Source organism: Triturus cristatus, chromosome 7 (assembly GCF_964204655.1).
Source record: "Triturus cristatus chromosome 7, aTriCri1.1, whole genome shotgun sequence".
Taxonomy (NCBI): domain Eukaryota; kingdom Metazoa; phylum Chordata; class Amphibia; order Caudata; family Salamandridae; genus Triturus; species Triturus cristatus.
The window spans coordinates 1,523,052,532-1,523,065,192 of record NC_140590.1 but is presented as its reverse complement, the minus strand read 5'-3'; positions in this window follow the sequence as shown (position 1 = coordinate 1,523,065,192).

The following is a 12,661-nucleotide window of genomic DNA, read 5'->3' as shown; positions in this document are numbered from 1 at the left end:
TTCCTGGAGGATGCGCAGGCACAGATGATGCAGCATACTGGAAAGGAAATGAAGTCAGGCCCAAACGAAATCCAGCAAAGTCCAGTGTGCCCAGACGGTCGAAGTGCAGTGGTTTCAGTTCTGAATCTTGTCCACGACGAATCTAAGGTCCTACAGCCAGGAAAGCCCTTAAGTACCACGGGAGAGGGTTGGAAAGATTAAGGGGACCCTTGCAGGGAAGAGTCTGGACAGGGGAAGATTACCCCCATGTCGTTTGTCCAGTTTCGCTCCAGAGAGGCAGTCAACAAAAGACACACAATTGATGGACGGAATGCAGAACAAATCAAAGCATTCACCCCCAGTCAAGAGATCTGGGTTAAATCCATCATTCTTTTGCTCACCATGCCACCCCAGTTTAGACTTGGCCATATGCAAATCAGTCTTGACCCTGTGCCTCATGGGAACAGTCCAGCCCGAACTTCCAAGCCAGGCCCTCCCTGGACCAGAAACAAGCATCCTTGGACCGGTTTCGGGGTTTCACCCCTCTACAGCCAGGATAACTTGATTCCAGTGTCACAGTGAGCCCAGGACCCACATCTGGGCATACCTGGCACACTTAGGGCGAGAAAGCAAAAGACACACAATTGATGGGCGGAATGCAGAACAAATCTAAACATTCACCCCCAGTCAAGAGGTCTAGGTTAAATCCATCATTCTTTTGCTCACCATGCCACCCCAGTTTAGACCTGGCCATATGCAAATCAGTCTTGACCCTGTGTCTCATGGGAACAGTCCAGCCCAAACTGCCAAGCCAGGTCCTCCCTGGACCGGAAACAAGAATCCTAGGACTGGTTTCGGGGTTTCACCCCTCTTCAGTCAGGATAGCTTGATTCCAGTGGCACAGTGAGCCCAGGACCCAAGTCTGGGCATACCTGGCACACTTAGGGCGAGAAAGCAAAAGACACACAATTAATGGACGGCTCCCAGGACTGGTTTGAACTGGACTATGCACAGGGACACCAACTATGCCCCTTGTGCAGACTTTCAGGCGCTGGCAAGCGCACCCACCCAGTCCTAATGCACTAAATCCTCTCTGGGAGGTAGTCATACCTCCTTGTGACAGGATGCCTATTGTCCTGCCTTGCCCTGCTCAAGCTTGGCTCAGCAGCAGGAGGGCAGAAATGTGTCTCTGGTCAGCAGCAACCATTTTGTGCTGTCCGAAGCTAGAAGGCTTGTACCTGGAGCACATAGAGCCCCACGGAGGGCTTTCCTGGTGGGTGGAATCATACCTCCCACCAGTTACTGGTGTGGGGGTATGAGTCCAACATGTTTGACACCAAACTCGATAGGGTTCATTGCAGCCGTTTTCGAGCTGGTAATCACGCGGTCACGTAATGCCCCTCTATATTAGTATATGGCTGCTTCACTGACAACCTGGGAGAATGGACTCTGTAGGTTGCAGGGGTGTTCTGCTCATGCAGGGGCACCCTCTCACTTAGAACCAAGCACCTTGCCCTCAGGATTGCAAAGGCCTGCTATAGTGGTGACTTATAGGTTTTGAGTGCAGTGACCCTTAGATATAGTAAACCTACATCTTTAGTAAGTGATGCATGCACCAACTTACACAGGCTGCAATGACAGGCCTGTAGTTCATTTTGCATGGCCTCTCATGGGTGGCATAAAACATGCTTCAGCCCATGGGAGGCATCTGGGGTACCTATGCCCTGGGTACATGCCTACCATATACTTGGGACTGACAAGGGTACCCGAGTTTCCAATCTGCTGTGTACCTAGGTACATAACGCAACAGTTTAGGGAGAAAGCAGATAGACTGGGGTCCTGATTAGCAGGATCCCAGTCAGACTAGTCAAAAACCAGCTTAGTACCAGGCAAAAATTGGGGGTATCCATGCAGAAGGATCCTACCTTCCTACACCACCTACTTCATGTAGGTGGTAAACCAGTTGCAAACGGGAAGGGGTCCCCAAGGACCCCTTCCCCTTTGTGAATGTATGCGAAAATATTTTTTAAGAGCAGGCCGGCCCTTAAAAAATGAAGAAAAAAAATCATTTTTTTCTTTTAAGCGCATTCCTCTTTCCTTTAAGGAAAACAGGCTGCATTTGAGAAAAAAAGTTGCTTTTTTTTTTTTTTTGAAAATTTTATTAAACAATAAATCAATTACAAGCATGGGCCTACAACCACCAGGGCCGGCCGCTAGATTCAGAAAGGATCACACAGTTGTTAAGGCAGTAGTCGACTCCCGGGGCCCAGCCCCGTACATGGCTCCGGATAGTCCTAAGGAAGCAGGATACATAGGTTTAACATAAATAACAACTAAAAACAAAAGGCGAGGCATAAGGGCAAAAAGTGTGGGTCAGGCTACGTCCGGGGGACTCTACGTCAGACCTTCAAATAGCTATCAAGAGGAAGGAGTACTGATATGTCAGGGGGGGGTCACGGGAGAGGAACGTCTATATTCGGTTGTTCCAGAAGTCGCAAGGAACCATCAAGGGTCAGGGGGACAAAGCAATATCGGTGTCCACTAGGGGGGGAGTACAGATACCCCCACGATACGCGTTCTATTGCCCCCAGATTCTACCCCATGCCCCCGGTTTACCACGAGCCACATACACAGTCTTCTCCCTGAACATGCACCAGTCCATGTTCTCCTTCCATACGGACACGGTGGGAGGCCGCTGGGCACCCCAAAGCTGCGCTATATCTCTCTTGGCAATCATGTTCCCCAGGGCCGCCCACCGAGTCTGAGCCGCGTTATAATCATTGGGCTCCCACACATTCAGGACACAGCGACGAACCTCCGGCAGCAGCGCAACCCCGGCGACTTGTCCCATGACCACATGAACCCGGCGCCAGTATTCCGCCACCTCGCGGCACTCCCAAAGGATATGGAGAAAGGTGGCACTGAGCCCACATCCCCGCTTACAGAGCCCGTCTTCAGAAAATCCCATCGAGACCAAACGGGGACCCGTCACATACACCCGGTGGAGGATCTTAAGCTGGACCAGGCGGAGACGGGCTGGAATGGCCACTTCCTTGGGGGACGACAGTGCGGACTGCCAGTCCTCGTCGTCCAGTTCCACCCCATCCCCCGTCCACGCCTCCCGAAGGCGCACCAAGAGGTCAGCCCGATTATTGATAAGTTTTTTATAAATTAAAGAGATAGTACTGTCGGGGACATGACCATCGAGTATGCGGTCCTCGAGGGGCGATGAAGCCGGGATCTTGGTCTCCTCCCCAAAAACAGAGAGCAGGGCATGCCGAACCTGGGCGTAGCGGAAGAACTCCCTTTCCGTAAGTTCGTATTCGCTCTGGAGCGCCGCGAATGTTTTAACCGCACCCTTAATCCATAAGTCTCCCACTCTACTAATACCAATCGTGTCCCAACGTTCAAACCCCTTCGTTGTCCAGAGGCTTCCCAGTCGGTCGGAGGCAAACAGAGGAGTAGCACATGTTAATCGCTCACTCCAGCCCATGGCTACATTGGCCGCCTTCCAGATCCGTACCGCAATCTTAGTAGGGCCCGTAAGGGTCCGTCCAGCCGAGCTGGAGTAAAGTGCCCTGTTATAGTTTCCGCCGGGAAGCAGGAATTTATCCATCTCATACGCCGGATTCAAGCCAGGCGCATACGTGGCATGGTTAATGGCCGATAGCTGTGAGGCCCAATAATACCTGCGAATGTCGGGAAGCGCGATGCCCCCGTCGTACCAGGGGAGAGTAAGCTTTGCCAGAGCGATACGCGCCCGTCCGTCCCACACTAGTCTCCTCTGCAGGCTCTCCACCTCCCGAAAGTAGGACACAGGAATGACATCGAAGGAGTTCTGAAGTGCATAGAGGAACCTGGGAAGGGACATCATTTTAAACAGTGCTGCCCGACCCAGCGGGGACAAGGGCAGCTTACACCACCGAGCCGTGTCCTCCCTCAAACGCCGAAGTGGAAGCAGGAGATTCTGCTCATAGCGAGCCACCGGGTCCAACGAGACGTATATCCCCAGGTATTTAAAGCCGGACAGAGATAATTGGATCGGAAGCCGAGGCGGCAAGAGAGGAGGGTCACCGGAGATAGGATAGACACAGGATTTAGACCAGTTGATCGTTAGACCCGAATTTCTCCCAAAGGAAGTCAGAACATCAAAGAGAACATTAAGCGACTGCCGCGGCGAGGTGAGATACAGGAGAATGTCGTCCGCGTACAACGAGACCCGATCCTCGAAGCCCGGGGCCCACCGGATCCCTCTGATCGAGGGCTCCCAGCGGAGCCAGGCAGCGAGCGGCTCCAGGGCAAGAGCAAAGAGCAGAGGGGACAACGGGCACCCCTGCCTCGTACCCCTACCGAGAGCGAAGGGCCGAGAGACCCGCCCATTAACCACCACCTGAGCCATGGGTCCCGTGTAAAGAAGCTTCACCCAGCCAAGAAATCCCTCCCCAAAGCCGAATTTGGTCAAGACAGCCCAGAGGAATGGCCACTCGATGGTGTCAAAGGCCATCGTGGCGTCTAAAGAAACCAGCACGGCTGGTTCGGAGAGGTACTCCGCCCTGGCGAGGGCGCCGTGAAGACGCCGCAAGTTAAGAGCGGTGTTACGATGAGGGATGAAGCCGCATTGATCAGGATGAATCAGATCGCAGATGACGCTCAACAAACGATTGGCAAGGACTTTAGCCAGGATTTTAGGCTCTGCGTTTAGCAGTGAAATAGGCCTGTAGGAGGCACAGCGGTCACGTGGCTTACCGTCCTTGGGGATCACGACTATCGTAGCCAGACGCTGGTCGTCAGGAAGGGAACCCGCCTCAAGGGACTCCTGAAACATACGACGGAGGAAGGGCGCGAGTTTATCCGGGCGCAACTTGTATAATTCAATAGGCAGACCGTTGGGACCTATCGCCTTGCCCGAACGAAGGGACCGAATCGCAGTTGCTATTTCATCTACAGACAAGGGGGCGTCCAGCTGCTCACGGTCTTCGACGGACAGGCAGGGCAAAGCAATATCCCTCAGCAGACGGCAAGAGTCTTCTTCATCCCTATCAGTCACCGGGGAGTACACGGCCCGGAGGTGGTCCGCGAAACATTCCACAATCTCACCAGGCTCAGTCACACACACTCCATCCGAGATACGCAGCTCCGGGACCACACGATTCACTCTCTCCTTCTTATCCAGCCACGCGATCAACTTTCCCGCCTTGTCCCCGGCATCATACAATCGTCCCTGCTGCTCCCTGTACATCGTTTTGGCAGCGTCAGTGACAAGAGACCTGTATTCAAACTGTTTCAGGCTGAGGGCATGGAGCCCGTCCGGAGTGACACCCGTCTCCAAGGCCGACTCCAGCCCCGAGATGACAGTCTCCAACTTCACCACTGCCTCACTCTTGAGCTTCTTAGCCACCACTATCTGGGAGAGGGCGTGTCCGCGGATTACGGTTTTAAAGGCTTCCCACAGGGACATTGCGGACGACACCGACCCCTCGTTTTCAAGGAAGTATTGGTCCATAGCCTTAACCAGGCTGTCGCGAGTCGTAGGGTCTCGCAGGTACCACGGGTTAATGGGAGCAATCCGCCCTGCAGACCGCGACTCGGTGTCAAAGAGCAGCCACAGCGGGGAATGATCGGAAATACCCCGCGCCAGGTGCCTAACCTCTCGAATCCGACCAGTCTGCGCCGCGGGCATAAGGAAGTAGTCTAACCTAGAAAGACTCCCATGCGCCCCAGAGTGAAAGGTGTACTGACATTGGGTCGGATGCATTAATCTCCAACTATCTACCAGGCCGAAGGTCTCCAACAGTCCACCAAGCCATGCCTGGGCAGCGGGGAGGGCCCTGGGTGGGTGAGGATCCAGGTCACCCGAAACCACCGAATTAAAGTCCCCGCCCATAAGCAAAAGACTATCCGGAAGTTCTAGCAGCATTCGACCCAAGTCCGCGAAGGTGGAGTTCTGGAGGCCCGGGGGGACGTAAACTGAGACCAGGGAAAGGGGCTGCCCCTCCCACCTCCCAGTCAGACACACATAGCGCCCTCTGTCATCCGAGACTACCCTAGTGATATCCAACGGAAGTGAGGATCGCAGGAGAATGCCCACCCCCCGGGAGCCAGTTGTGAAACCAGAATGGGCCACGAGGCGGTATCCCCCCCTGTTCATTGCATGACAAACATTACCAACCAGATGCGTCTCCTGGATAAACACCACATCAGGAGTCAGACGACGCAAGTACTGCAGTGCTACACCCCGTTTGATACGGTCCCCCAACCCATTGACGTTCCATGACATCAGCCTCAACCCGTCCCCCCCCATCCCCTCCAATAAATCAAAGGCCCCCCAGTCAGTAGCACAGTTCCCGAATCTGGACAAAAATCAATACCTCGCCATGCAAACAGAAAACACACAGCAAAACAACCCCTCCTTCCCCCCAACCCCCCCCCAAATCCAACTCCCCCCACCCTGCACCCCTGCGGGCCAAAAAACCCCCCCAACTTGCAGTGTGCCTGTCGCCCTACTAACCCCATTCTACGAAAAGACCCCGGAGGAGGAAAGGGACCCGTCCCCGCCCGCCCCCCACACAGGTCCTAGTGAGACAAAATGAACAAAAGAAATAAAACCCAGCTGAACAGTGCAAAATGGCAAAATCAAGGACCAAAAGTCACTCCAAAGGGGACCCGCCACCTTCGGCGCCTGCAGAGGGCCCGGGACGGCCACCTTTGTCCGGCAGCGAGTCCAGCCAGTCACTCACGGCCACAGGAGAGTCAAAAAAGGCAGTCCGATCCTCATGTTCCACTCGGAGTTTTGCAGGGTAGAGCATAGAGTACTTTAGGCCCAGTTCACGGAGACGACGCTTCACCCCCTGGAATCCCATCCGCTGTTTCTGGACAAGTTGGGTAAAGTCCGGATAAAAGTTAATGGATGAGTTCTCATGACGAACCGGGCCGTGGACCCGTGAGGCCTGCAGAATAGCATCTCGATCTCTATAGTGGAACAGTTTGGCCACGATAGGCCTCGGGGGGGCCCCCGGCCGTGGCCGACCGCCCGGAACTCGATGGGCCCGCTCCACGGCAAAGAACTTACTTAGGCCTGCAGGGGCCAACTGTTGGAGGATGAGTTCTTCGACCAGGAGGTCAACCGGGCGGCTGTCGGAGGACTCCGGTACGCCTATGACACGGATGTTGTTGCGTCGGGCCCGTCCCTCGAAGTCCTCCAGCCGCCGGGCCATCTGATCGTTGACCACCTTGATGTCACCAAGCGCGGCCTGCAGGTCCGACACATCCGCACCAAGGGTGGAGGTCCGTGCATCGAGAGCCTGAACCCTCTCGTTAGTTTTGGAGAGATCTGCCCGAATTAAGGTGACATCGATTGCCACTGTGTCGATTTTACGGGCCAGGGCCTCGTATTGCGTGGCGATGGTTTCCCTGATGCCATCAATGGCGCCCATGATGTCCTGCAGGGAAAGCTCCGGAGAGACGGTCGTGCCTCCACCGGCGGCGTCCGGGGGGGGGCCGGTCGCTCCAGGGGACCCTCTGCCCAGAGTGTAGCGGTCCATGTTGTTGACCTGGACCGGTCCCCCGCGGAGGGAGGCCTTAGTCTTACGCCCCTCGGGGCCCTCCTTGCCCCCCATGTGGTCACGGACACCGAAGGGGACCGCCGATCAAGGGTCGTAGGGGCACCGGCACCGCAGACCAGCGCCTCACCAGAGACCACAATATAGCGGTGCGGGGGGACCCAAGGCGATGGGCACACTAGTGGCAGGTGGAGACAAAGTCTCGCGCAGAGGCCAAGGAAACACCCCGCCACAGCAAGTGCGTTCGCCGGCCAGCCCCCTGAAGTCCGAAAGTGAAACCGAAAGTGGTGGAGCGGCCACTGGCACCGCACTGCAGCCGCTGTTGTTCAATTACGACACGGCTCCACGGTTCACCTTCGCCCCGGGCACCTCCGTCGGGTGGGTCCCAAAAGTCCGAACAACGACAACTCAGGATTCCCAGGTCCGATTCGAGTTCTGAAAAGAGATACGTGCTCAGCCGGTCGTCATCTGCCAGATTCCATAAACCACATCAGGATATTCTCAGGATAAATTCCGAGGAGCAGCAAGGGTCCGGGGAGCCCTGTGCTCACGCGACCATCTTGGATGCGCGCTAGGCTCCTCCCCCCAAAGTTGCTTTTTTTAAAAAGCAAACAGACATGGTGGTCTGCTGTCCCCAGCAGGCCACCATCCCTGTGTTCTTGCCCATTCCCAATAAGTCACATATTGCAACCTGCCTCATGAATATTGATGAGGCTGGTCAATTGCGACTCTATCGGGAATCCCTAAATGTGTCTAAGACACATTAGCACATTCCATTTTGCGAGTTGCAAATATCGAGTTGCAAAAAATCACAATTTGCGACCCGCAATACGGAATGGTCATACATCTAGCTCTAAATCATAAAATAATAGAGGAGGAAAGAAGGGAATGAAGAAAAAGAAAGGGAATAAAAATGATGATAGGAGATTAGAAAAGAAAGAGAACTAATGTGAAATAGAATAAAAAACAGAGAAACAAAACATGATTAAAAATTGAAAGACAAAAAGAAGGCTGGAAATTTACTAAAGTAGAGAAGCAAATTTAAACATAAATGCAGGAATAGATGAAAGACAGAAACTGGAGGCAACATCAATAGCAGGCAGGAAGAAGAGATACATTTCTACCCAAGAGAAAGTATAAAAGGATGAGAGAAAGAAAATTAGAAACAACCAGATTAGGTGAAAGGGACTCGAAGTGAGAACGGAGCGAGAGTGAATGAAAGGAACACAAAAGAGAAACTATGAAATGGAGAAAACGAAAATGGAGAAAAGAAAGAAAGGCACTATGACGACTGAGGAGCTGGAGTAGGGAAGTCAGTTTGATTATATAATGAACCTGTGTCTATTAGGCCTACATGAGCAGAAAGACAAACAAATGTGGTGACGGTTGTGAGTATATAGGCCCCAACTTACTTCCCCCTCACATTTCCTCTCTGGATCCTGCCATGGGGATGCAATAAATCACTAGAACCAGCGTAGAACCTAGAGCTGAGACACGGGGTGGAGGGGAGAGAAGGAGGTAAGTGAGGTGAACTGGTGCACTCCAGAGAGCCCTAGGCTCCCAGAATAGAGACCGGGCCCCGAAATTGGCCTGGAAGGGGGACCGCTCTGCCCCCTCCCCTACTTTATGAAAAAAATAAAAAGGCCAAGGGATAAGGTCTCCAGGGCCGAAATCGGCCGGGATCCGGCTCCTCTCCCCATTCCAAAAAGACCTTTCAAACCATTTTTTTTAAGCACTGCCCCACCAAGTTGCTGGAGGACCCACCCCCTTTCACTACCACTGTGCAAATGCACCTCCTGGTGCACCACTAGTTGGGGATGAAGTCTCCTTGCATGCTGAGGGTCCTTGGGGGCCAAAAAGACCTCCTGTTACCTCCAGTAAGTCCCATACAGCGGCATTGCTGAGAGGTCATCGAAAGCCCCACCCCCTTTCACTACCACTCTGAAAACGCACCTCCTGGTGCACTACTGGTTAGGGGATGAAGTCCTCTTCGATGCTGAGGGCCCTTCGGGGCCAAGAAGTTCTCCTGTTACCTCCAGAAAGTCCCGCACAGCAGGATTCTTGGGAGCTGGTCAGAGGCGCCGTCCTTTTCTCCACCACTCTGCAAACGCTACTACTAGTTAAAAAACTATAGAAATTCACTTTTGAAAACCATAGAAATTCACTTAAAAAACTGAAGGTTACAGGGACGTTATAGTTAGGAAATAGAATTTTAAAAAACCTTAGAAATTCTCTGAAAAAAACAAAGGTTACAGAGAGCCTACTCTGAATGCCCTTTTAATAATAACAAATGGAGGAATATTGTAGAAGAAATGATCAAAAAAATCGATCAATTTAGGTTTATCAACCCCATATCTTTATATGCAGGTCATAGATGACTCTGCAGTCAAGCCGCGCCTGCCTAAAATCGACACGTTATTAAGTCAAAACCATGAGCAGATAACCGGGACACTTCAAAAATATAAATAGGTGTGGGTATGAGGAAGAGTGAGAGGAATGATTGATGGTTTAATTAAAAGTATGAATGCTCATTTTTTATCCTTTTGAGTTAGAATTCAAGTTCACGAATATAGGAACACTTATGATAATTATGATGTGCAATTGAAATTATATAGGATATAGTTTGTTTTGAATTGTACAATTTATTAGACCTGTGTGAATAAAGTGAACAAATAAGACAATATAAGTTTCTCTTTCAAATAGGTGTGATGGTTGATTAGAGGAGAGAAAAAAAGTTTTTGGTCTTGAGGAAGGTGGTCTCATTATTCTAATCCACCAAAACATGTTGACGCCTGGTTGTCATTAATTTGTATTGCACTGACCCTGTCTTGATAAAGTAATGATGACTTACATGATGTTCAGTTGAAATATGTTTACACATTAATGTACTTAATGACAAATGTGATTGTCTTTTGGAAAGTCCTTTCAGTTTTTTTGAAAAAACATATGAAATGCGTATTATCCATGTTTTTAATATTGTTTTGATATATGTATCAATCAGATTCTTTTTTATTAAATGGTATTTGTAAGTGTTTCGATGTCCGGTTCAGTTATGGTTCTGTAAATTGGAGTGGGAAATAAGTGAGTATACGTGGAATGTTTATGTATAGGTGTACCAAAAGGGAACTTTGGGGCAGATTTATGTTGCACTTGCGCCACTTTTGCGCCGCCGTTGCGTCACTTTTGTGACGCAGCAGCGGCGCAAATCCTGCGCCATGGTGCGGGGTATTTACAACGTGACGCATCTGGGAGATGCCTCACGTTGTAAAGCCCTGCGCCACATGTAGGCGTTCCAGGGCAGGTGGGGGCGTTCCGACGCAGGAACGCCTCCTAAAAGTGGCTGAGTGAAATCTACAAGATTTCACTCAGTCACTTTTAGGCCCATGCTGCGTCAAAACCCTGCGCCTGCTTGAAGCAGGCGTAAGGATTGACGCAGCATTGTAAAGATAGGGCCCCCCAGATCATTGCTGGAGCTGCGTCGCGCTTGCGACGCAACTCCAGCAATGCGCCACTTTTCGGCACAGATGCGTCATGCATCTGTGCCGTTTTTGCCCCATGGTGCGCCGCATTATAAATGCGGCGCATCCATGGTAGCGTCGCTGTGGCGCATAATAACTGGCGCATCCCTGCTGATATGCAGGGATGCGCCAGTCGTCATAAATCTGCCCCTATATATTGGACCTTGAGTCAGATTTCACTTGTACAAAACCAGTGAAATGCACCAGTTATAGTTACCTGATCTAACTATAACTTACACCCCTGCAATGTACTGCTTATGACCTCACATATTACAGCTCTCATGACATGGTCGTTGACATCACTGATGACATCACTGATGACATTTCAAATGACATCAGTGATGACATCATCAAGTGAATGTAAGTGTTTTTAAGAGTTTATGGGTGCTAAACATATATATTAGCCTACAAAAGTTAGATTAGTATAGTAGTTGTTCTACTAATGAGCGATACTATCTCTAACATGTGTAATCTGGGTGGGTGTGTGGCTGTCTGTATCTTTGTGCGAGTTGGTGTGTGAGTGGCTGGATGGGTGTGTGAGTGCGTGCATGAGTGACTGGGTAAGTGAGTGGATTTCTGATTAGGTCTGTAGGTGAGTGAGTGGTTGTGTCAGTGGTTTTATGGGTGTGTGAGTGGGTATCTAAGTGGTTGTATGGGTTTGTGAGTGAGTGTGAGTGGTTTTGTGGGTGTGTGAGTGGTATAAAGGGTGTGTGAGTTGCTGTATGGGTGTATATGTAGGTAAGTGAGTAGCTTTGTGGGTTAGTGAGTGACTGTTGCTGAGTGAGTGGGTGTGTAAATGGCTGTAAGGGTGTCTAAATGACTGTATGAGTGACTGTCTGGGTATCTGAATGGCTGGATGGATGAGTGAGTGGCTGTTTCAGTGAGTGTTTGGTTAAGTGTGTTGGTGTGTGAATGGTTGTTTTGAAGAGTGGGTGTCTGTGTGAATGACTATATGGGTGAGTAAGCAGATAAGGGAGTGCTTGTATGGATGTGTGAAATAGTAAGTGGCTGTGTGGGTGTTTGAGTGCTTGTATGGGTGAGTGAGTGGCTATGTTGAGAGGCTGTATGAGTGATTGAGTGGGTGTGTGAGTGACTGTAGGTAAATAAGTGGGTGTGTGAGTAGCTGTATGGGTGAGTGTGTGGCTATGTGACTGGCTGTATGAGTGAGTGACTGGTAGTATGAGTGGCTGTAATGGGTGAGTGAGTGCCTGTACGAGTAGGTGAGTGAATATATGAGTGGCTCTATGGAGGAATGACTGGGTGTGAGTACTAGTAGGGGTCAATGAATGGGTATGGGAGTGGTCGTGTGGGTGTGTGAGTGGGCGTGCAAGAGGTTGTATGGGGTGTGAATGGGTGTGTGAGTGGTTCAGTGGATGATTTCATCAGGGATGTCATTTGAAACGTAAAAAGTGATGTTACTGACCATGTCATGAGTGATGTAATATGTGAAGTCATAAGCAGTGCATTGCCGGGGCGTTGGTTATAGTTAGCTCAGGTAACCATAACTGCTGAATTTTACTGGTTTTGTACGAATTAAATTTGAGCCTAACTGTAATGTCACTGTAACCTTTGTTTTTTTTCAGTGAATTGCTAAGGTTTTTAAAT